Source organism: Sarcophilus harrisii, chromosome 6 (assembly GCF_902635505.1).
Source record: "Sarcophilus harrisii chromosome 6, mSarHar1.11, whole genome shotgun sequence".
In the NCBI taxonomy this organism is placed as follows: Eukaryota; Metazoa; Chordata; class Mammalia; order Dasyuromorphia; family Dasyuridae; genus Sarcophilus; species Sarcophilus harrisii.
Window position 1 is genome coordinate 167,147,911 of NC_045431.1, and position 25,366 is coordinate 167,173,276.

At 32.8% G+C, this 25,366-nt stretch overlaps 1 protein-coding gene across 2 annotated transcripts in view; it reads right to left on the reverse strand.

The window, feature by feature from the left end:
• The window catches only part of FAT4 (FAT atypical cadherin 4), a 222,997-nt gene that overhangs the window by 34,602 nt on the left and 163,029 nt on the right, over window positions 1-25,366 (reverse strand). The window lies entirely within an intron of this gene.

The following is a 25,366-nucleotide window of genomic DNA, read 5'->3' on the forward strand; positions in this document are numbered from 1 at the left end:
ATCCAAGTTTAAAGACCCAACATTAGAACTTTTGTTCTTAGATATCTACTAAGTTATAATTAGGAGGGTGTCCCTTCTAATCCATAATAAAAATCATAGATCCTCAATAAAAATAAAACTTTTGAAAATCATGGAAATTTGAATGTCAAATATATCAGAATTTTGCTATGATCTCATCTCCTGCCACATTTTACCTCTAGTCTGGGGAATGTGCTGTGTTCTTTGTCCTGAATTTTTTTTTCCAGACATTGAGATTTTTTTACATTATCCACAACACATTCATAGACCAGATTCACTCTATCTGCCAAACATTTCTCTCCTTAGATTCCAACATTTCCAGAATCACATAAACTCAGTGCAAAACTCCAAGCAATTAGCATGCATCTTCTGCTATCAAATATACTTTCTGTCACTTCTTCCCTCAATTTCAATTTGTCATTTAATCAAAAGGGGAGGCTGATTCAACTGCAAACACCAGAAAATGTCTTAAATTGACTTTTGTCAAATTTTTGTTAATTTAGCTTGACTCATCCCTAGAACAATCAGCAAAAACATATATTGGACCACTCTAAAGACAAAGAAATCATAGGGGAAAAAATAACCATAGGGGATTCTTTTAAAATGACTTTTCTTGCATTTTCTTGGAACTGGGTCTACAGTGGAACTATTGGGCTGGTTTCATCAGATGCGTTTTTTTTTTCTCTCACATGACACATGATTAACACATTTGTTTCACTCATTTAGGATGGTTGCTCTGTGTCTTGACATAAACTGCTTTCTAGTTTTCTAATTTTAACAGTGGATCCATGACATTTTAGAAAGGTAGATTCATAGCATTTCAGAAGACTCCTTTAAGCCAGACTAGCCCTTGAAGGCCACAATTGTGCCTTTATAGAAAGTAAAAACCATTGTGCAATGTACTAATTTTAAAAATGCTCGTTAGGTTAATTAAGCAACTTATTAATGAGTCCTTACAAACTTTGCTTAATAATAGGTCTTCTTTATCTCAAAGACTTACAACATATATGTCCATATAAGATCATATTTATTGAATCATATCAATGTGTTTTTTAAGAAAAGCTAAAAGATTACACTCTACTCCACAAATGACTTTCATTTTTTTAATCTTTCTGTGTCAAGATAAAAGGTCAATCTCTGTGGATCTCTCACTCTGTTTTTATTGTTGTGTCACAACTCAAAACACTTCACTAAACATAAATCAATTTTGCCCTCTTCTCTTCCTCTCCTCCTCTTTCTTGTCCTCCTTCTGTCCCTCCCTCCCTCCCTTCCTTCCTTTCTTCTCTCCTTCCTTCTTTCCGTCTCTCCCTTCAAATCAATTTCCCAAGTTGAAATACTGAGCTGACCCTATCAGATATCTTATAGAACAGGGTATGGAAGTAGGTGGGAGAGTGGTTTCCAGTAACAATGCTTACTTGTATTTTTTTAAAATTTAATCAAAATCACAATGTATTTGTATTTAAATAAAACATATAAGAATTTGTATATAATGATATTTATCAAGAGAGATTGCATGATGTTGAATGGGGTCAGCAAACTAGGGCCTTTTCTTATAGATTATAAGCTTAAAATGTTCTCCATATTTTTTTTTGTTTTACATTTTAAAATCCTCCAAAAAACCCAAAAGAAGTATAATTTTTCATGACACATGAAAAAAGATATAAAATTCAAATTTCAGTTTCCATAAGTCAAGTTTTATGGGAATGCAGCCCTCTCATTTTTTATGTATTTTCCATGGTTTCTTTTAATCTGCCATGGCATAGTTGAGTAGTTGTACCAGAGATTGAATGTGGAGCTCTCATCTCTTTCCATTTAATGCCCAACAACTACAAATTGCAACATTGTACTCAACAGTGTTTAAAGCGCCAGATATATTGCCATACTCTATCTCAACTTAAAAAAATTTGTCAGTGCATTCCCAACATGTCTATATAAAAAAGAAAAGATAAAGCAAAGGTTTTATATGACTTTTTTGATTTCAGAGCCAAAAATGACATTTTTGTGAAGAAAAGGAACCACTCTCAATAGCTATTATTGAGTGCTGACTGAATGGATTTGGAAATTAGCTTTTAATGTTATTTGTTCATATTTCTGAATGAATTCAACTTAAAATTACAAGGCAAAACAGCACTTATATGTGAAACTTATACTGTTATAAAATTAATTCAATGACAATTTAATATTATTTGAACCATAAGCAATATCAAACTGCTTTATATACTTTCCATGTTGTCATGTTGTCAGAAGTTAAAACAAAAAGCAAGATCACTATTCCAGAACAAATGTTCAGAGGATATATTTTTCAACCTCGCACCACAATGCAAGCACCAATTTTTTTTTTTTTTGGAACACAGTGCATGCAAAAAAAACCCATATTTCAGTATCATTTTAACAGTGTAATTTAGTAGCTTTCACCTAACTTCAATTGGAAGTGATTAATCTTCAGTGTAATAACATGCTAAAAGGTAAATATTTTTAAAAGAAATGAATCAGAGTTCTATAAATGTCATGTAAGCAACGAATATGGTCAATTGAAATTATATGCTCATAAATTATAGCAACATATCACAAATACAATATATGAAGACCAGGTAGGAGTCACATCAGGAATGCAGGGTTAGTTCAGTATTAGGAAAATTTAAACATAATTGGCCATAGCAAGAACAACACAAGTAAAATCATATAGTTATATCAAGAAATGCAGAAAAAAAAATGGTTTTACAAAATGTAATACTCACTGCTTTTAAAACATTAGAAAGCACAGGGATAAATAAAGCCTTTCTTAAAATGAAATATAATTTATCTAAAACCAAGAGCAAGTATTATACGTAATGAGGATAAACTAGAAGTCTCCCCAGTACAATAAAGGGTGAAGTGAGTATGTGCATTACCCCCACTATTATTCAATATTCTATTAGAAGAGCTTTTTATAGCAATGAGACAAGGAAAAGAAATCGAAGGAATTAAAATACAAATAAGGAAACACAATGATCACACTTTGCATATGATAGGATAGTATACTAGGAGAGCACTAGAAAATGAACTAAAAACAAGTTGAAGCAATCACTTTAGCAAAATTGCAGGATATAAAATAAATCTAAACAAATCATCACCACTGTATATGTTTCCAAGAAAAATCAACAGGAAAAGATAGAAAGAAAAAAATAGTTTTAAAATAACTGCAGATAATATAAAATACTTAAGAGTCTGCATGCCAAGAAAAACTCAGAGACTATATGACAATAATAACAAAATACTTTTCATGTAAATAAAAATAGATCTAAATAATTGAAAAGTATTAATTCTTCATAAGCAAGCTAAGCTAATTGAGTAAAAATGACAATTCTATCTAAGTTAATGTACTTGTTCAGTGTGATGATAATTAAGTGATCAAAAGAAATTATTTTATAGCGATAGAAAAAATAACAAAATTTATCTGGAAGAACAAATAAGAGAATCATTGAAAAAAAGAATTTAGGAAGGAGGCCAAGCAATACAGATTTCAGACTATAGTAAAAGCAGTAATCATCAAAATAAAACAAAACAGTAATCATCAAAACACAACAAAACAGAATGATGGATCAGTGGAATTGATTAGGTATACAGTATAGAGTAGTGAATGGCCATAGTAATTTAGTGTTTAATAAACACAAATATCCAAGCTTTGGGAGCAAAAACTCATAATTTGACAAAAGTTGCTGGGAAAACTAGAAAGCAGTTTGACAGAAACTAGGCACAAACCAACATTTCATACCATATACCAAAATAAGGTCATTTATCCAAAATGGATAAAAAATTTAGACATGACAGGTGATAAATAAGTAAACTGAGGAGTATGGAAAAATCCCCCTGTCATATTTATGAATAACAGAAGAGTTTATGACTAAATGAAATAGAGAGGATCATAGAAAGTAAAAAGTATAGTTCTGATTACATAAAATTAAAAAGGTTTTGCACAAACAAAAAATGCGACCAAAATTAAAAGAAAGCAGGAAACTGAGGGTGGGGTGGGAAATTTACAATAAGTTTGTCTAATAAAGGTCTCATTTCTCAAATATTTAGATAATTGAGCTAAATGTATTTTAAAAAATAAATCATTCCCTAGTTGATAAATAACCACAGCATATGACAAGCAGTTTCCAGAAAGAGAAATCAAAGCTATCAATAGTCACATTAAAAAAAATGCTCTAAATCATCATTAATTAGAAAAATGTGAATTAAAACAACTCTGAAGTACCATCTCACACCTATCAGACTGACTAACATTATAGAAAAAGAAAATAACAAATGCTGAAAAAAAATAGGTGTAGAAAACTAGGGATGGCAATGCAATGTTGATCTAGTTGTAAGCTGGTTAGCTATTTTAGTTTGAAATTTGGTATTATGCTCAAAGGGCTATAAAAGCATATGTACTCTTTGACCCAGCAATACGGCTCTAATAGGTTTCTATCCTAAAAGGTTCAAAAAGAAAAAAAAGAAAAAGATCCTATTTTTACAAAAGCATTTATTTCAGCTCTTTTTTTTTTTTTTTTTTTTTTTTTTTTTTTTTTTTTGTTTTTTTTTTTTGTACTGGTAATGATTTGGAAATGGAGAAAACACCCATCAACTGGGCATTTATTCTTTATTCTTTTTCCCCTCTTTCATTCCTCCACCTCACAGTTAAGCACAATACATTTATATAGATAGATATAAATTCACACATTCACACCTATCGACAGACCCACACACATAAACATATATCTATATAAACACATACACAAATCTAAAATTCCCCATCAACTGGGGAATGACTGAACAAGTTATGTTATGTGATTATAATAATATACTATTGTGCTATAAGAAAAACATTAAAAGAATGGTTTCAGAAATACCTGGGAAGACTTATATGAACTGATGCACATTGAAGTGAGCAGAACTACACAATAACAACAATATTATGTTGATGACCAATTGGAACAGATGAACTCTGAGTACCCAGTGAAGCATACTTTTTCACACTTTTTTTCTTGTGTTTGATTGTTTGTTCTTTTGCAACATTTATAATAAAGAAATATGTTTTATATGATTTAACATGAATAATTTATAGCATACTGCTTAACTTCCAAGGGCTAGGAGAGAGGTGGGAGAGTAGGAGAAGATTTCAAACTCAAATTTAAAAAAAGAATGAAAACATTTTAAATGAAATTTAGAAATATTTAATAAAATAAAAATATAATTAAAAATCATATGCTCATGGTTTGACATGAGTATTTGCGTACCTATCTTGATGAAAAGTCATTTTAAAAGAAGAAACATAAAATTTCATGACATATCAACATTAATAGAAAAATGCTGATAGATTTTAATGAAAGAATACTAAATTTAAGCCCCAATTAGGTGAAATGATTTCCCCCAAAAATATTCCATTCTTTTCATTATTAGATACATAATTATTATTGCTATTGTATGAATTTCATCAAAAAATTGTGGAAAACTTTTTTTCCTTTTTTGTTTTATAAGTATTTACATATGTCCTATATTTTGTCTCTTTCCACAAAGCATAAGATTTTGGGTTGCCCATTACAGGAAACATTCTTAAACCCCTAGTCTAGAACATAGAAGTTCTATGGCAGGTCTTGGGGTAAAGAAGACTTGGGTTGAAGTTTTGCCTCTGACATGACCATGACCATCAAAAACTCACTTACCCCATCAGCAATACCAGGTAACTTTCTAAAACTTTCTGTTGCAGATGAGTTGCTATTACAAATTACTGAAAGGAGTTTTCATATGAGGAATTCCCCATTTAATGAAATCTTGGATAAGCTAATAAACATTCATTAAGCATTTGCTATGTTAGGCATAAAATAACCTATGTTAAGCACTGAAAATAGAACAAGAGGCAAAAGATATCCCCTTCCCTCAAATCACTCAAAGGCTAATGGGAGAGATACAACAAATATAGAAATGAAACTAAAATGAATCATACATTAGGAATCTAAGATTAATGTGAATCTTCTTATTGCATGAACATAATGTTTTTACTTGGTGGTGAACTGGCCCCATACTCATACTGTCATTTGACCTCAGTTACTATCTATTTAACTTCTCTGTCTAAAAGACTGTGTCACTTTTAATTTCATATACTTTTAATATATACAATAGACCAAAGAATAAAACTTATTTTTAAATGAATATGATGCTATTTTTTCTTTTTCTTTTTCAATTTATTGAACTAAATACAAAATAAGAAAAAAATAGTGGAAAAAAGAATATAAAGAAAAATAAAAAATAAAAACAACATAAAATAAAATATTGTCATGTGCCCAGAAGAACATCAGGGAGAATTCATAATATATAAAAATAAATTACCATTTCAAGAAAACATATATATTAATGATTTCATTTGAGTGTTTACCCTTTCTTTGCTTCCTTGTAGATTATTCTTTTGTTCTCTGCTATTCACTTTTTACTTTATTCTTTTTTCCCTCTTTCATCCCTCCACCTCACAGTTAAGTACAGATACATTTATATATACATATATATATTCACACATTCACACCCATCCACAGACCCACACACATATACATATTTCTATATAAATATATACATAAATCTACATACATATATACCCACAGATTTTCAGACACATATATACCCATATGCATTTACCCATATGTAAACATGAATCTAAAACAATAGTTGACATAAAATCTCTCTGGATTGAACTTTTAAGTTTGACTTTGTCTAATATTAATGATTACTAGTCTTACTTTTTTTGCTCATGTTAGGTTTCTTGAAATTAACCTTTGATATTGACCCTTATATGTTACATTTTCTATTAAGTTTGGGTTTGGTTGAGAGAAAGTCTTGAAAATATGCAAGTTCATTTAATGTCTATTTTTTTCATTCAATAATTTGGAAATTTTTTTTCTGAATATGATATTTTTAGCCACAGGCCTAATTCTTTTAATTCCAGTATAAATGATTCTAGGATTTATGTCCTTTTATTGTGGCTGCTGCTAAGTCCTGTACAATGTTATTTTTTAAAGTTTGCAGCTGCTAAATGATGCATTAGAAGGAGGACCACATACTGGGGACCAAACATGTACTTTGTTAATACTCAACTATCCAATTATCAAAAATGAAATAGTGGAAGAAATTTTTCTCTATATGTGATGATTTTTCCTATCAGAATCTAAGTTCCTTGAGGGCACTGACTGAATTTTTTTTTGTTTATTTGTTTGTATCCCCCAGTATTCACTACAGACCCTGATACATAGTAAACACTTGATAATTTATTTTTTTCATTGATTTCATTCACTCTTTTATTCAGGGCCTATATCCACTAGTTATTTTAGAGGATGTCCAAAATACCCTCTAACCAAAATAAATTCCCAAGTGTATGTATCTCTTTTAGGATGTTCTTTAACTGGATTAAGACATACCACCTGGGAGGGATAACTTGGCAGAGATTTGTAAAGATGATTAATCCATGACAACTACCCATGTTAACTAGCAAAGATCAAAATATTGGAGTAGTAATGAGAAACAGACCTGAGAAATGATCACTGAGAGAAGAGAAAGTCTTTGCAGGAGGTCAGGAGGCTCATTTGGGTAAGGAGAATGCCAAAAAGGCATGGGAAAGCACTAAAGACAACATTTATCTACTTGATATTGTTTCTCCCACAGGCCAGGGCTATTCAGGGCTCTACAATCTGGAATCCCTGATTTTCCTCTTTAATTGAAACTCCCCACTCCCATTATATCTCCAATTTTCCAATAAACAGGTAAAAGATAAAATTATTTTATCCAATGGTGTGTCCTTTCTCCCATATATAATGTATAAATTAATAAACATCAGAATTCTAACCATGTATATTTTACATAGAACTTTCTGATTTTCAAAGACTTTTCTAATCTGATTTGAACTTCATTGAAAGCCTGAAAGAATGTAAAATACAAAAATCCATCTTTTAGCATCTTATCTTTTGCAAAAGTCTTTGCTTTGTTTTGCTTTTTATTGTTTGCATTTTGGATTTTCTCCAATCCGACTATTTTTGAGGTACCAGGTGGTATAGTGGATAGAGAATTGAACATATAGCCAAGAAAATTTGACCTCTAATAGCTATATGATACTAAACAGGTCACTCAACCTTCTCAGAAGATTAGTCAACTCTCTAAGACAGGGATTCTTAAGCAGGAGTCCAGGTACTGTGGACAGGTTTCAGGGGTATTTATGAACATAAATGGGAAAAATACATCCTTAAATACACTAACTTCTGAGATTTAGCATTCTTTTCAATTATTTAAAAACATTATTCTAAGAAAAATTCCATAGGCATTGCTAGACTGACTTCACAAAAAAGTTAATTACTTATGTAAGGCTATAAATTGCCCCAAAATACCAGCCTATATTGTAGAGGTTGTGAAATTACAGGTTGAGACCTATCTTTATGCCTAACATTTACACCTGAGTATGAGAGCTGGGCCAAATTCAGCTGATGACTACTGTACTAGAAAGTGGCTGAAAGCTTACAATCAAGGTGATACTGTGTTCTGCTCAGAGAGGGATGGCCTCCAGGAGTAAAGGGTTGATTCTCTTCTTGTCTCTGCTCTGGTCAGAATACATTGGTAGTAATATGTTCAATACACAGTATCATCACATTTTAAGAAGGGCATTGATAAACTAGAAGGCATGTAAGGGAGTGTATTCAACATGGTGAAAGGGCTAAAAATCATGTCATTAGAATATATTGAAAAATTAGGATGTTTAGATTAAGGAAATGGAATAAAAATCTTGGGGTCAGGATAACTATAGGGCATAACTCCTTGCCTTGAGATATCATTTTTGAATCTGGGGAGAACCATTGGATGTGTTATGCATGAAAAAGTTTCAAATAATCCTTATTTTTGGTGACTTTAAAAGGAACTTCCACATGAAAGCTGGAAGAATCAGGATCATTTGAGACTTTTTCATGCATAAAACAAATACTAACTATCCAGTGGTACTTCCCAAGTTTAAAAATGATAACTCTAGGCAAGGAGTTATGCCCTACAGACAGTTATCCTAGCCCCAAGAGTTTTGTTCCCCTTGCTTAATCTTAACATCCTATTTTTTCAACAGATTCTAATACTCCTGGAGGTTCTGCTGACTAACTCCAGGTGTTTTGGGATTACCTTTGCTTGATAAGATGAGCAAGTGGGAAGCATAGTAATGGTCTATGGCCTCTGTTCAATCTGAAGATTATGAGCAAAGGCTAACAGAAACAAGAGGATTCTAAAATCATAGCTGAAAATCTGAAAGAGACTTTAGAGGACATCAAGTCCAACCACTATCTCCTTTTACAGAAGAAAGCAAAACTGAATTTGGAGAATGTGATTTGCCCAGGGTCACCCATTAATAAATGTTTGAGGCAGGACTGGAGATGAAGTTCTGATCCAATACCAGCAAGAAGTGGGTGGAACCTGGACCCATCAGAAAACTAGACAGTAGACTAGGCCAAAATACACACAAATGGTTGCCAGGAATCCTGTCCATAGCCACTTTATTTTCCATTCCCTTTTCTTGGAGCACTGCTCAAGGGACACCATGCTCCCCTTTTTTTTGTCTGATTATTTTACTTCCCATTATTCAGAGGGTGAATGAGGAGTGGGAGGGCAGGATCTCCACTATTTGCAACTAAAATTTGTGTTCCTTTTTAGGGCTTATTTATGTGCATATGCTATTTAAAGTATTTGAACTTTTACAATGAGTCCTATCTATCTGTGTGTGAATCGATATAGGAGAGGAATAAACTCAAAGGGAAATGAGTTTTTTTACCCAATACAGACTTGGTTGGGGGAGAGCCAATAAGAGAAATTTACCACGTTTTGAATAAATTTCAACATATCCATATCTTAGACTGAGTGCTCCCTATGAACCTGGAAGTGACTTAACAAGGAAAAGAGTCTATACACACATTGGAGAGGGTACTGAAAGGATGTGTCCTGACATATCCTGGACACATTGCTCTGTATTAACACAGAACCTGGAATGTAGTAAGAATCTAATGAATGTCTACATGTCAATTAATCATTGATCAATCTGTCTATGTATCTTTGTTTCGAGCCATCCACCTCTCCTTCTGTCCAGTTGCCTATTCATCTATTTGTCTATGGATTGGCCAAGCTGTTTTTCTGTCTGACTACCTGTTTTGGGTCCTAGATCTGCTTGATGTAGGAAGATTTCTACAATCATATACCTTATACATACTTACACCCCGCCCCTCAAGAGGAACTCCCTTCATCCTTGTTTTTTTGTATGTGTGTGTGTATATATATATATATATATGTATATATATATATATATATATATATATATACATATATGACTGAACTGAGAGCTATGTTATAAATAAGCAAATTAATGAGAGAAAAAACAAAAGGAGCATCAAGAAATTATTTTTATCATTTAGTTGTGTCTAAAAATGGAGCTAGTAGATCAAGCAAAGGCTGCATAACTGTGTGTTAAATGTGATGTGAAGGGGCTTCTATTAGGAGGTAGTTGGATTAGATGGTGTCCAATCTTGATCTTATGAACCAAAGTATAAATACCTTGGAGTTCCACATTATTGGAACATGAATTTTTACCGGGATAAGGTGTTTGCAAAAAAACTTAAAAGTCTGACACAGCTCAATTGGGATAGTTCATTTTTTTAAACAATGCAAATTTATTGGTATTTTTCCATTATACTTGGCATGAAAAATAGCCCTAAATGCTGATTTTTGAGGTCCAGTGATTATTATCTGACTTGAGGAAAGCTATGTCCATTTGCTCTTTGCCCATAGACAAAAATCATTAAAAACTCAGTTCAACTGCTTTCTTAGAAATGTCTCTATTTAATTGCACTGGTAAGTTTGGAGAAGTTTGAAAAAACAACACTCCTCAGGCAGTCTTTTTTTTTCCTTTTTCCCTCTACACGATCTCACAGCTTGTAGATTAAGAACACATGTATCCTGCTGCAGAGTTAGATGAGCAAGGATGCTGATTGGCCCGAGGAATCCATGTTTGTTTACATTTGGACCTGAAATTAAACATGGTGCCAAGTGACTCATTTTATAAACTTTCTCCCCCTTCAGAGTAATTCACCTTGTTTGAATTACCTCTCCTAGCCAGGGGGTGGATTATTTTTCATTTGAATACACAATATAAAGAGAGGTTAATGTCAACTTTACATGCTTGGGAGCCCCAAGATACCAAACATAATGTACACCTAATGTAGTTGTTCTTTTTTTCTCCACTAATGTAGAAATGTAGTTTTGTTGTATTTTGGTTTTTTAAAGGGGAAGCAGAAGGCTTTGAAAACCAGTTTTCAAGTTATAGTCAGTTTTATCTTAATAACGGTCACTTATTCTCAAAAAAATCTTATATTTTTAAAAAATCTATAAAAAGGGAATCAAAGATTTTTTTAAAAAAAAAAAAGTATGCTATCTACACTATAAATACTTAAGCTTCAATAAGATATAGAGACCACAAAGTATTTCTTTAAATCAAAATGGCTCAACTAGATCATATCATAAAACGTTGCACTTGAAAAGATCACTTTTTTAGAATTTATAGTCTTATTATTACTTCAGTTAATTTAGCTATGTTCATTGAGAGGGAGTTACTCCTTATAGTTTGTAAAACCTCACAGAGAATGTGACATAATGGATAGAGTCCCAGACTATAGTCAAGAAGATTTATGATCAAATTCTGCCTTTAATGCTTATTAACTGTATGACCATGAACATGTTACTGAAATTTGGGTCTCAGTTTCCTCATTTGTAAAATGAATTAGATGGCTTCTAATGTGCTTTCTAGATCAAGTCTACATTCTTATGTTCTACTGACCAAAATGATGAATATTATGAGTTTGTTCATGAAATTTTGACTCTATATGTTGCTTACCACTAGACAAATACAAATTTGAAAAGGATTTTATTCTCAACGAATGTGGAGTATTCATGAGTAAAAAGATAATGATTACAAGTTGTGACAATAGAAATCTCTGAAGTAAAAAATGAAAGTGAGCAATCAAATAAGAGATATACTTTGAAGTTTTTGATACTCTTGAGAAAAAAAGTTGGGGAAATCTGAATTTCAAATACTTCAATTGTTTTATCATACAAAAAAATGGCAACTAGGATGGAAGATTTTAGAGGAGGGCGAAAAAAATACTGTAAGCCATCAAGGATTCCTCATATAAAGTTATTTTTTTCTACTAATTAAACAACTGACCAACATTTATACATACATTCTATAAATATGTATATATGAGATATATATATATGCATTTATGTATATATACATAGACATATGCATATATACATGTGTGAATATATGTTATATGTGTGTATGTGTATGTATATATAATATTGAAGTATGCATATGTTGAGCACTATGTGACAAGTACTGTGCCAAGAACTTTACAAATAATATGTCACTTTATCTTCACAAAAAGCCTCATAGGTAGGTATAATTATAATTTCCAATAGAGGTTATTGAGGCAGAAAGCATTTAAGCAAGTTCCTCACTTGTGCAGTTACATAGCCAATAAGTATTAGATGGTAGATTTGAACTCAGGATATTATATATACATACACATACACACATATAACATATATTCACACATGTATATATGCATATCTATATCTATATCTATTTATCATCTATCTATCTATCTATTAATTCTACATCTATATTAAAATATATGCATATTTATCTATATAACATATATGTATGTATGTATACATATATATATGGAGAGAGAGAGAGAGAAAGAGATCATTTTCAAAATGTTAGTGAGATTACTCTGAGGCTAAATTATGTTTTTGAATCTGTATGTTAAAAGGTTTGATGTCCTACTATGTGATGTCAACTAAAAAATTTTATTAAAATAAAACAACTTCTCCATGATTTCTGTTCTGATGTAAGTCACGGTAGTGAACAATAACTGAAAAGTATTTTTAATGTATGGACATATTCATTAAAGTAGTATAAATCTAGAATTTCCTATTGATGAACACAGATCATTTATGAAATTAATAAAAAACCTCTATCTTTTGCAGTAATTGTAACAAATTTTAATGCCAATGAATAGCCAATAAATCTCAATATTCACAAGATTTAAAACAAAGTATAATTAAAAATTGTCTTCTGGACTTTCTAATGATTAACAAATGGTAAGTGATCACATTTATTTATGGCTACTAGGATGACTTTATTCAGAAGCAGTATGACTGTATTGTGGTCGGTGATAACAATGGAAAGCATTTATCTGGGTATTTTCTTAAGACATCAAGGCTATGAAAAATTGGACATGACTGAACAATAACAGAAACTGAAGAAGATTGGATTAGGTAAACTCTGAGGTTCCTCCCAGGTCTATGATCGAATTAATCTTAATTGGATTATACTAGAGAATTGACAAAAATTATACCCAATGATTGATAATATGGTATTAGTTAATGGACAACTGGAATGCATGTGCATACCTCCTTTCTGTTTTAAACTCTTTCTCTTTATTGTCTCTGTTATAGCATGGAAACCACATATTTAGGTATTTCTGTGAATTACATTGCACTAATAAATCAATTGATTGATTAACAAGCATTACTTCTATACCTACTCTCTACCATGTGCCTTGCCAAGGATTGGAGCTTCAGAGACCAAGAATGAAACAATCTCTATTCTCAGAATGATTACATTTTAATTGTGATATAGTTATTCATTCTAATATTATGAATTTCAGTTCTTCCATGGATTTCTGTCTGTCTTGTGAGATCCTCAGCCCTGTTGGTCTGCAAACCTACTATAGAGGGTGTATACAAAATTTGGGGTACCTTTATATCTCTTGGTTTTATGTGGATATACTAAGACACACAAGTTCTGTGACATTAATAAAACCATTGTGATTACTGAAAATCTTTTTGCAACTTACAAGAATGAATAGGCTCAAGATGTCATTTAAAATCATACAAAATTTGGTATATAAAGGTCTGTAGAAGAAAAAAACTTCCTGTAAACAAGAGCCATTGTTTTCCATTTAGTTTTCCAACATGATGGTAAAAGGGACAGAGGGCAAATATTAACAAGTTTAAATGGCAAACAATCACAAACAATCAGTGAAGGTGACTAACATTCCCAAAGGAATAGAAATGATAAAGAGATGAAGATATTAAAACACATTAAACCCCTCTTAAAGGCTTTTTCAAAAAGCTTTGAGAATAGTGACTTCCCTAAAATGTTTCCAAAAGTTATCATTGATGGGAAAAATTCTTGTTGGAAAATTAGACACCATTGTAGTCAAAAATACAGGAAGAGCAATGTCCCCCAGATCACCTCTCTGCAGCAAATTATGAGGAAGCCCTGGAAGCATGGGAGCAACGTGTATAAAGAAAAGACCCACACATCCCAAGCTACTTCAAACCTAATGAGAAGGTGAACTAACTTGGCTGAAGCAACAAACAAATTCAACAATTATCCATCTTCTTTCTCTGACCTAGAAGAAGACAGTCCAGGGTCTTACGCTGATCCCTGAGAATAGCAGCACCATCCAGATCATTAGTATTACTTTCATTCCAGTACTTGCAGTCATCATCCAGGGAATGAAACCTTATAAAGATACGACCTAGTAGCTTTTCTCCACAGGTGCTGCTGTCCCCACTGCCTCAGCAGCCATAGTGACTGAAGATCCAGAAAAGATAGTTCTGTCCACCAAATTCCTTGTCAGTGTTCAATGGTTCAAATTCAGAAATATCTATGTGTATGTTTTAATCAATGGAAGTGCCAATAAAAAAAATGCATAACTATTTGGTTTGCCATTGCATCCCAAGCACCTTCTGACTTACAGCAAAAACCTCTTATATGTGCTGTTCTTTTCGTAGGGCATGTGAGCTCCTTGAGAGAAGGAATTATCGTGTTTATCTAGTTGTGTCCCCAGTGTTTCCTTCACATAGTGCTTTGCTCATAGTACATATTAAGCATATAGTAAGTACTTAATAAATGTTCATTCACGCATTCATTTATGAGAATAGCCTTTATATCATTAGCAAAATAGAGAAGACTGTACCATTGAACTGACTAATTACTGGGTGGAAATTGGAAGGGAAGAAAATGAAATAAAGCAGGGACAATGACCTGGGAGATTACTGAGGGGTGGATAGATTGGAGGTCAAGGTGAAAACAAAGAATAGACTTCAGAAGAGAGCAGCATAGAAACAGATGAAATGACAGGAGGTCATTTAAAGGAGCCCTAAATCCCATGACCTGTTGTCTCTAGTACCAGGGAGACTCCAAGAGCTACAATCATTCAGTGGATTAGTGATCTCATCAATGTAGGTCTTTTTTTCACGGGTGTCAATCAAAGCCTGTCTGCGCCTTTTCATTCTGAGCTTCTCTGTGTGGAAGCCTTTCCCTAGGTCTCTTAACATTCCATGGCTATAAATGCAAGATTGCAGCTGTATGTCTGTTCTTTCTTGCTCTGGCTACACAAACCCATCACTTCATTTTCCCATCATGCATCTCCAGTATGCCTTTGTTATCACTGCTAATATTTCATCTCATCAGCTAACACCCTAGTTACAATATACACCAACTGAGACAAACACACAAAAGTGGGGAAAATGATTTGAAAGTAAGCAAACAAAAATCGGATCATAATCACTCCGTTGGTGGAAGGGGGAAAGGGGGGAGAAGGAGGGGAACTAAGGCTCAGTTTTCCTGAAGAATCAATCTCAGCACAAAATTGTTTTGGGGTTATTCATAGGAGTTGAATCGTGGCCTCTTTACTTTAAGTAGCATTTAATATCAGATACTGATAGAAGAAAATAATTTGTTACTTATTGCTAATTGGCTGTTAGCTCACTCTTCTGGGGCTAGTTTTATCAATCTGAATGATATGGTCTTTTCCACCCCCAAATTTCTGAGTCAATGAGTGATAATCAATCAATGAGATATAATTTGCACATCTTTTTAATTCACTCTTTGATTAAAAATACACTTGTTTTATTTACTGTTTCAGTGTTACATCCAGGTGGAACAGCACAAATAGAGTGATGGATTTAGAATCAGGAAGACTCTTCTTCCCGAATTCAAATCTGCTTATTACTGTGTTACCCGTGGCAAGTCACTTAACCCTATTTACTTCAGTTTCCTCTTCTGTAAAATAACCTGGAGAAGAAAATGGTAAACTAGCATCTTTGCTAAGAAAATCCTAAATAGGGTAATGAAGAGTCAGACAAAACTGAAAAAACAAAAAATGGATAGAGGGAATGGAATCAGGAAGCCCTGAATTTAAATCCTGTCTCAACTACTCACAAGTCTGTATAACCCTGGGCACATTACCTAACTACTCAGCCTCAGTTTCCTCATCTATAAAATAGAGGTTATAATAGCATGCATCTCCCAGGGTTGTCATGAAATGAGAAAATATATGTAAAGTGCATCGTAAATCTTAAAGCACAATATAAATAGTAGGGATGATGATAATGATGATACAAATCGCAAGGCATACAGGGTAGAATGCTGAACTTGAAGTCAGAAAACCCAGTAGTAGAATTTAAACTCACATATTTTCTAATTGTGTGACTAGAAATGTAACTTGACCTGAGTCTCAATTTCTCCATTTGAAAATGGATCACAATGTGTTTTGGGTGATCAATGAATTAAGTTAGTTAAGTGCTTCTTAAATCATAAGGTAATATATAAACAAGTAGTATTATAGTTACCATTATTGCCATTATTATTTCATTTTTATTATCTAATTAATTATTAATTATTTAATCATTAATATTCATTTAATTTTCAATTATAATTTAATTTAAAATAGCCACTATCAATTATTAGTTAATTGGTTAATTTTAAATTTAGTTCTTATTTTTACTCACATTATTTTAAAAAAAATTTATTTAGGTAATTGTCTTAATTCTAAAAATACTTTGTAGAGCAATACCAGAATAGTGCTTATAGTGATAGTGCTGTATTTCACACAAGCAATTGGTTTCTTCTAATGGTGACAACTATCTAAATCTGATCCTTGGAACAACCCTGAGAGATTGGTACTACTATTATCTCTATTTTATAAATGAGAAAACTGAGGCAGAGAGAATTTAGATGACTTATCCAGGGTCATACAGTACTTAAGTCTTAGGCTGGATTTAAACTCAGGACTTTCTGATTTCAAGTCCAGGACTGTACCCACTTTGCCACCTAGCCTTCATAGAATCTATTTTAATTTTTTTGGTAATTAAATGGGGTGACCTCTATAGATATTCAAAGAAAATTTATGCTGAAAATAATTCTTTGGGAACATTTAATGAGATTTTTTTTGTTAATTTTCCAAATTGGAAATATTTTCCCTATTTAAAAAATCCAATAGGTGATTTGGCTTAAAAAAATTGGTTCTTGTATCCTTTTATTAGGTTGCTCAGACTTAATAAAAAGAGTTATACACTCTCTCTTCACATTGCCATAATATTCAGTAACCAAACTATTATATGTCGTAAGATTGCTTTGAATGACTCCACAGGAAGGCAGACTATATTTAACATTATTTGGCTTTGTGGGCTAATGACTTAAAGAGTTTCAGAGGCTGTAGAAGCTGGAATTAGCCTGACATACTCTTGGCCACAAAATGTAATGTGTTGCTGCCTTGTGAAATAAAATCCTCAGATCATTCACTTAATTAGATCTGCCAGTCAATTAACAATAACTGTCAGTGACCTGAGGCTTTAAATTATGTGGATAGTATTGGCTCTGCCTTTTGAACTCAAGAAGCTCTTTGCAGGGAACATATGTTAACTCAGGGAGCTATTTGAAAGTAGAGAAAAACAACAAGGGGATCTCATTGCTTTCACATCCATCAATTTGTCTCATTGACATATGTTCCATCTGTGACAGGGAGCAGGGGAGCTAAGGGAATTTGAGATCTTAGCACAGTGGGGATGCTAAAGAAATCTGAACAACTCAAGATTCAATTGCATGAGAAATATAGAAATTGGCTTGGGGGAGATCAGCGAAGTTGTGATTTGAGGATTAAGAAGTGCTCTAATTACATTTATGGAAGTTACTTCCCATTTTCACCTCTCTGCCTTAAAGCAGTCGCAAACATTCTCTGATGACTTCCTATAAGCTATAAGAACACTTTTAATTGGCTCCTTCACTGGACCTCTGAAAATATTAATGGAGTGATGCTATCTAGCTGACCTGTTGCTTCTTCTTGCTAGTAGAAAGGATGTTAAACATGTAGACAAACATGGATTCAACTCTGATCTCAAACATTTAACTGTTTGTTCTTGCATAAATCTATTACCCTTCTTTGTCTCTCAGTTTCTTTGTCTGTAAAATAAGAAGGGATTGGGATTAATGATTTCTAATTATATGGTAATTAGTCTACCAGTCCCAGTTCATCTATTTTCTATAACTATGAATGTCAAGTGAATTCCCTATGGGAAAATTTTGTGATGACAAGATGGACAAGAGTTACACTGGTTGAAAAGTTACACTGGTTGCAATCTGGCATTATAGGAAAGAGTATAAAAGACTATTAAAGAAAATAACAATTAAATTATATTACAGGCACATGAAAATTCCAGGAATTCCAGGGGTACACTTGAAGATTTCTTTTTAATATCTTCAAATTACTATTTATACCAGTTAAGGTCCTTTACTGACTAAATGTCAACTATTTTCTTAGCATCTTTGGTTCCTGCAATAAAAAATTCAATTCTGGCTTCAGACATTTACTATCTATGTGACCTTGGGCATTCTTTCTCCCTCAGTTTCTTTTCCTGTAAAATGGGGATAATAATAGCACCTACCTCCCAGGGTTGCTGTGTGAGAATTAAGGTAGATAATGTTCATGAAGTTCTTTAAAAATCTTAAACCAATTCATTAATACAAATTATTATTTCATTTTTTTTTTTTTTTTTGCTGAGGCAATTGAGGGTTAAGTGACTTGTCCAGGGTCACACTTTATAGGGAGGTATTAAGTGTCTGAGATCAGATTTGAACTCAGGTTGTCCTGACTTTAGGGCTGGTGCTTTATCCACTGCACCACCTATGTGTCCCTCAAATTATCATTTTAAATATTATTTTTATTATTACATGGAGGCAGAATAAAAAAGTGAGCCTTGATGAAAAGTAAAACTTATCACTTTGGCACTTTTTTGATTATGTTTCCATGTGTTTCTATTTTTTATAGTCCATAGCTTCTATCATGGTTTAAATCATAGACCTGTAGGAAGTATTCCTGACTCCTAATGCAAAATGTGTGCTCTGTCTTCTTATTTGTACTGTATTTATTTATATGTTTAAATATTATATCTCCTTTTCAGCATGTAAGTTTTATGAAGACAGGAATTGATTGTATGTATTTCTGGCCCATTTTGACTTTGCACAACGACTATCAATGGTGAAGCATGATGTTTTTTAAATTAAATTATATATTTACTTTATATCCCACCTAGATCATAAATTCTTTGAGGGAAGAACTATATCTTTCTAAGATTTTGTATATCTTATGCAATTTCTAGTATAGTGACCTATGCATAGAACACAGTGGGGAAATACTTATAGGGAAAAAAAATTAACATTCAGCAAAATCCCCCCAGCCTTACCTCCATCCCCTCTAAACATTCCCAACAAAGTAAAATGAATTACTTAGTCAGATTACTATGTAAAGAATGTAGATATCTTTTTATGTCTGAAAAAAAAGAAATCCACATTCACCGTCAAATAATGCAAAAGTGATGAACAGCCAAACAGCCTCCTTCTCTGAAATTTCAGGGCTTACTTTAGTACAGAGGAAAAATTCTTTATATGGTAATAATCCTCTGGCCTTACTCCTGATACCACACCTAAAACATATCCAGATGTGCAAAAGTGAATGGGAGAGGTTAAGCAAGACTGTGGAAAAACTCTGTTAGGAGAAATCCACTATAGAAATAGAACTTTTATACACTGTACCTTTTATAAGACAAACCGTGTCTTTGGAAAACTTAACCTTATGAATGAAGTGATATATGTAAGTTAAGATATATGGTGCCATGAAGCCTAGGGCTACAAAGAATATCCTTATCATTATTACTATTACCTACTTTATCATTATTGTTAATGATTGACACACACAATGTGTGAAAAAATGATATATCTTTTTTCATTTGGATTTCACAACAACCCTGTGAGGTAAGTACTATTAGTATCTCTATTTTACAGATAAGGAAATTGAGACTTGGAGAGATTAAGAGAATTATTGAAGATTATAAAGCCAGTAAAAGAGAGAAATAGGATTTGATCTATTGCTTATCCAAGATTGTCCTGTGCTACATTGCCTCTCTCATTAAATGTTATGTCACATACTTTCATATTTTAGATTCTATTCAAGATCTGGAGAGGTCTATTTTGGCTGGTATTTTGTTATTCTCCATATATTTGTGTCATGAGTTACATAAGGGTCATCTTTTCTTTCAGTTAATGGGTCCTTCTTCAGGACCATGGGATTACCTGAATTTTTGTGAAATTCTGAAAAGTTGGAAATTATTATTTTTTTACCTGTCTCAAGTTGCCTAAATAAAATCAGGTTTCCCTTTCAAAACTGTCTGCATCACAGCAGACCAAAACTCAAATTTGAAATGTCTAAGTTACTCATCAACCATATGAAAACAATCTTTGAAATATGAATCAAGCCTATTTATCATATTTAGCTTTGGACATTTTCCATCCCCTAAGAAAATCCATATATTATAGTTTCTTATTCTGACATTGTCCTTAGAAGATGCGATCTAGGATAGTAAACATTAGTTTCATAGGAGTTACTTCCTCCCAACCATTCATTCATTCATTCATTCAGTAAATGTTTATTGAGAGCCTAACATGTGCAAAGCCCAATGTAAAATGAACAGCATGGTGGGGGAAAAACATATTTAGGATTAAACACTAGAAGTATTCTGATAGTCAAATCAAGTTTAGCCTCTTTATAGGTTTTTAGTTTCTTTTGGTTGTTGTTTTTGTTTTTGTTGGTAATTTTCCAGTCATGTCCTACTCTTTATGACACCATTTGAAGTTTAGTTGGTAAAGATATTAGAAATGATTTGCCATTTCCTTCTCCAGCTCATTTTACAGATGAGGAAACTAAGGCAATAAGATTAAGTGACCTGCCCAAGATCAAATAGCCAGTAAGTGTCTCAGGCTAGTTTTTAATGCAAGAATGTGAATCTTTCTCTCTCCATGCCTAGAACTCTATCCACTGTGTCACTTAGCTTTTAGTTGTGATTATAGCATTCCACTTTATGTTTCTAAGTAGGTAAAATATGTTTCTAGCTAAAATCCTTCTTGAATATCAGTTGAGTACTTCCTAACAAGATTCACAGACCATTAGTTACTAATTAGTTATCAATGAGGAAGATTCATCTTCTCTAGAACTGCAATAGATGCTAAAGACATAGGCTTCTTATTTTAACAAAAGAAAAAAGGAGACCAGAGAGAAAGTGGACATAGAGTAGAGGTGGATTCAGAACTCAGCTCCTGTAAGTCCCAATTTAGACCCTTTTTTGTGTCAGCTGCTATTTATCTCAAAGCCTTTCACTGTTTTCTAACTCTAGGGAATCTTTAGTCCTTCTTGTAGTTCTATTATAGATATTAAAGTTTAAGAGTGGTACATAGAATTATTTCAAACAAAGGAAATATTTGTCTCTCATAGGTCCAGATTGTAAAATGGAGGGTGAGGGAAGTCATGGAAAAAAACAGACAACTTGTAGTTTGAGATACCTATTGACTTTGGGCAACTTAACTTAAGCTCTAGTCACCTTAACTCCCTCCCTGCAACTTAAAGATGATGTACTTATTAGCTCTAATTCTATTATTTGAAATTCATAGATGAAATGCTGCAGATTTATACAATGGGAGTTCTCTCAATCAAGAAATTCACAGATCTAGACAAATACAAACAAAAATAGATCTTTGACAAAATTAAAAGAACATTGTGGGTGACTCCAAGACACTAATATATTACAGTTAAAATTTGTGCTTGATGCAAGGTAAACAGAAATAATTTATCTACATTCATGCTGTTTAGGATCCAAGATTCACTAGAATCCAATAATCTAGCCCATTCTCCCTGAAATCAAACCTATGTAGCATTAGTGGTTTTTCAGCTCTATGGTATGAGGCATACACACATGTGTAAGTATGAATTATCTGTGGGGTTCAGGAAATTATTTCAAGATGTTGCATCTTATTCACTCAGCCTTCCTGCATTAGGCTTCTCTAGCTGAGAATGACTTGAAAGAATAACTTAAATGTCCCTTCAGGAATTCCACTAAAAACAGCACATACACATATAAAGAAATTCATAACAATACATTCTTTAGTCTATGAATTAACAACTCTGCACCCTGTATGTTCCGTGTCTCTGAATATTGATAGTATCATATCTCTAGAACTGGAAAGAATCTAAGAAGCAAAGTAGTCCATTCCTCTCATTTTTCAGATAAGAAAACTGTGGTCCAGGAAGATTAAACAATTGCCCAACATAGTAATTATTAGCTGTGGGATTCAAAATCAAGTCCTTTGACTTTAGGGTGGATATTCTTTCCACATATACCTCCCTTCCTCGTGATTCTTTTAGTCTCATGATTCTTGAAGTCATTGCTGACTAGAATATATTTAATTTAATTAGAAAATGTCTATTTTTTTTAAAAAGGCTAAGATGATTGCACTAAAATGATATCCATTCCAATATCATTACATTCAATATTATTAAATTCAAGATATTATTGTTGCATGTTCTTGGTACTGAGCATGTAAACATAATGTTATTATTTAGTCAAGTCCTGTCTTTGCAACCCTATTTGCGGGTTTCTTTTTTTTTTTTTTTTTTTTTGTCTCTTTTTGTCTATTTTTTTGGAAGGCAATTGGCTTTAAAGGACTTCCCGAAGGTCACACAACTTCTAAGTCTGAAGTTGGAATTTCAACTTAGGTCCTCCTGATTCCAGGCCTATTGATTGTTCTATCCCCTATGTCACCTAGTTTCTCCCTCCCATTTGGTATTTTCTTGGCAATGATCCTGGAGTGCTTTGCCATTTTCTGCTCCCTCTCATTTTATAGATGAAGATACAGAGCTAAACAGGATTAGAAGACTTGCCTATCGTCATAGAACTAATAAGTAACTAACACCAGATCTTCTTGACTCCAGACTGGTACTGTCCACTATGTGACCTATACATTATCCATATGATATAGACATATATATATATATATATATATATATATATGTGTGTGTGTGTGTGTGTGTGTGTGTGTGTATATATATATATACACACACACACACACACACACACACACACACATATATATATATATATATATACACATATACATATAGGAACAAATTATATATTATGTGTGTATATGTATATATACATACATTTTATTTATCTTTGAATAAAAACCTATTCAAACAAGATATAAAGAGTGTGAACAAAGCTAACTGAAAAAAATTATGAAATTAGAGATGTTTTTGTTCGCAAACTTTTTGTAAAGTCATATCCTGACACTGCTTTTGCTTAGAATGTACCTCTCCATATCCTCTATTCCTGTCTTTTGAAATCCTGATTGTCCTAAAGGCCTATTTGTAATGTCACTATCTCCAGGAAAATGTCCCATATTTCTCCTGGTTACAAGTAAATTGTTCCCTCTGGTTCTTTCCTAGATCTTTTTGATAGCTGTCCTATTGTTTTTCCTATAGAATATTTTCTATTTTAGTATTTGCTTATATCCCTGCCTCTCCTACTAAGAAATAGGCTTTTCATAATCAGCATACAAGATTATTCATCTGTATTTCCTCCCCTCCCCACAACCACCTCCTTACACACAACTAGAAAGTTTTCCCTTCTCATCTCTATCTCTTAGAATATCTAGTTTCTTTCTGTTCATTTCAAGCACTACCTTCTATGTGATGCTTTTCTCAATTTCCCAGTTATTGATGCTCCTCCTTCTGACTTTACCTTACATTTCCTTTGTATGTTTTTTTTTTTGTATAGACAAATATCCACACATTACATATCAGCTCCTTAAAGGAAGGAACTGTCTGATTTTTGTCTGTTTCCACAGAATCTAATAGCAGATAATTACTTTTTTTAAAGAAATAATATAAAATGTATAAAATGCTTCACAAATTTTAAAGTGTAATAAAAATGTTAGCTATCATCAGCATTTTGATTGATGGCCTAATAGTACATACTATGTACTTATTAAATTACTGTTTAATCTAATTAAAGCAGGCACCCTCAATCTTTTTTTTTTTTTTCTTTTCTTTTGGTCTCTGCTCCTGAAGGGGCTGCTATCTTAAAAATAACTTAATGGCACCAACATCTTTGGAGCTGCTAAAGGGATCAACAACAGAAAATAATATGGTTTTATTAGAAGCAATTACATTAAGGAAGATTCATTAGCATCTGCTTGCCATTATATCTCTAGGACACATGGGCCCTGAGACTTTCTATGGGACTTGAAGCTGACATTGTTTATTAAAATGGGAGTCCCTTGAGAGCAGGGACTACCTTGCTTTCCTAGTTTCAATCCTACTGCTTTGCTAGATAGTACTGTTTTACTAGATAGTAAGCATTTATGAAATGTTTTTTTTCATCATTTATTCATTCTTTCATTTTGTATCTCACCTTCTTGGTGGCACATTGCTACTTCCTCTCACTACTAAATGATATCTCTGCTCTCTGTCTCTTTTGCACTCCTCTCCCCCCCAATATCTGCTCTCAGGAAAGGCTATAAAAAACAAACAAATTCAATTCTCACCAGGTAGTAAATCGATAAAGCTTTATATGTGTTTTCCTAGGGGTACTAACATTTTACTAAGATCAATAACAGACCTTTAACTGTAAAATTTTTAAAACTAGTGAACCAATATAGAAACCATGGGGGAAGGGAGAACTGGGAAAAGACATTTTAGCACTCCTGAAATATCTTAATAACTCTTAGATGGTGATTTTCCTTCAGCTACTTACAAAGCTCATTTGGGGCCTTCATCAGACTTCAATATTGATCTTGTGCTTTTTAAGGACTATGTGGAAAGCTTTAGTTCCACCTTTCAATTCACTTATCAGGCAGGTCAAATTTTTACAAACATTTCAAACTTTTCTACAAAATAACAAAACAACTCAAAATTATGTAGCTCTTGAGGTTTTCAATATAATTTAAGTGTGTCCTCTTATTGGAGCAAGGATCTTACCTTCATTTTCAGATTGCCTAATAGATACATTTTTTTTGAAATGTGGCATTATCCCAAACGATGAAGGATAAGCAAACTATGGCCCAAGGGCCAAATCTGGCTGCTCC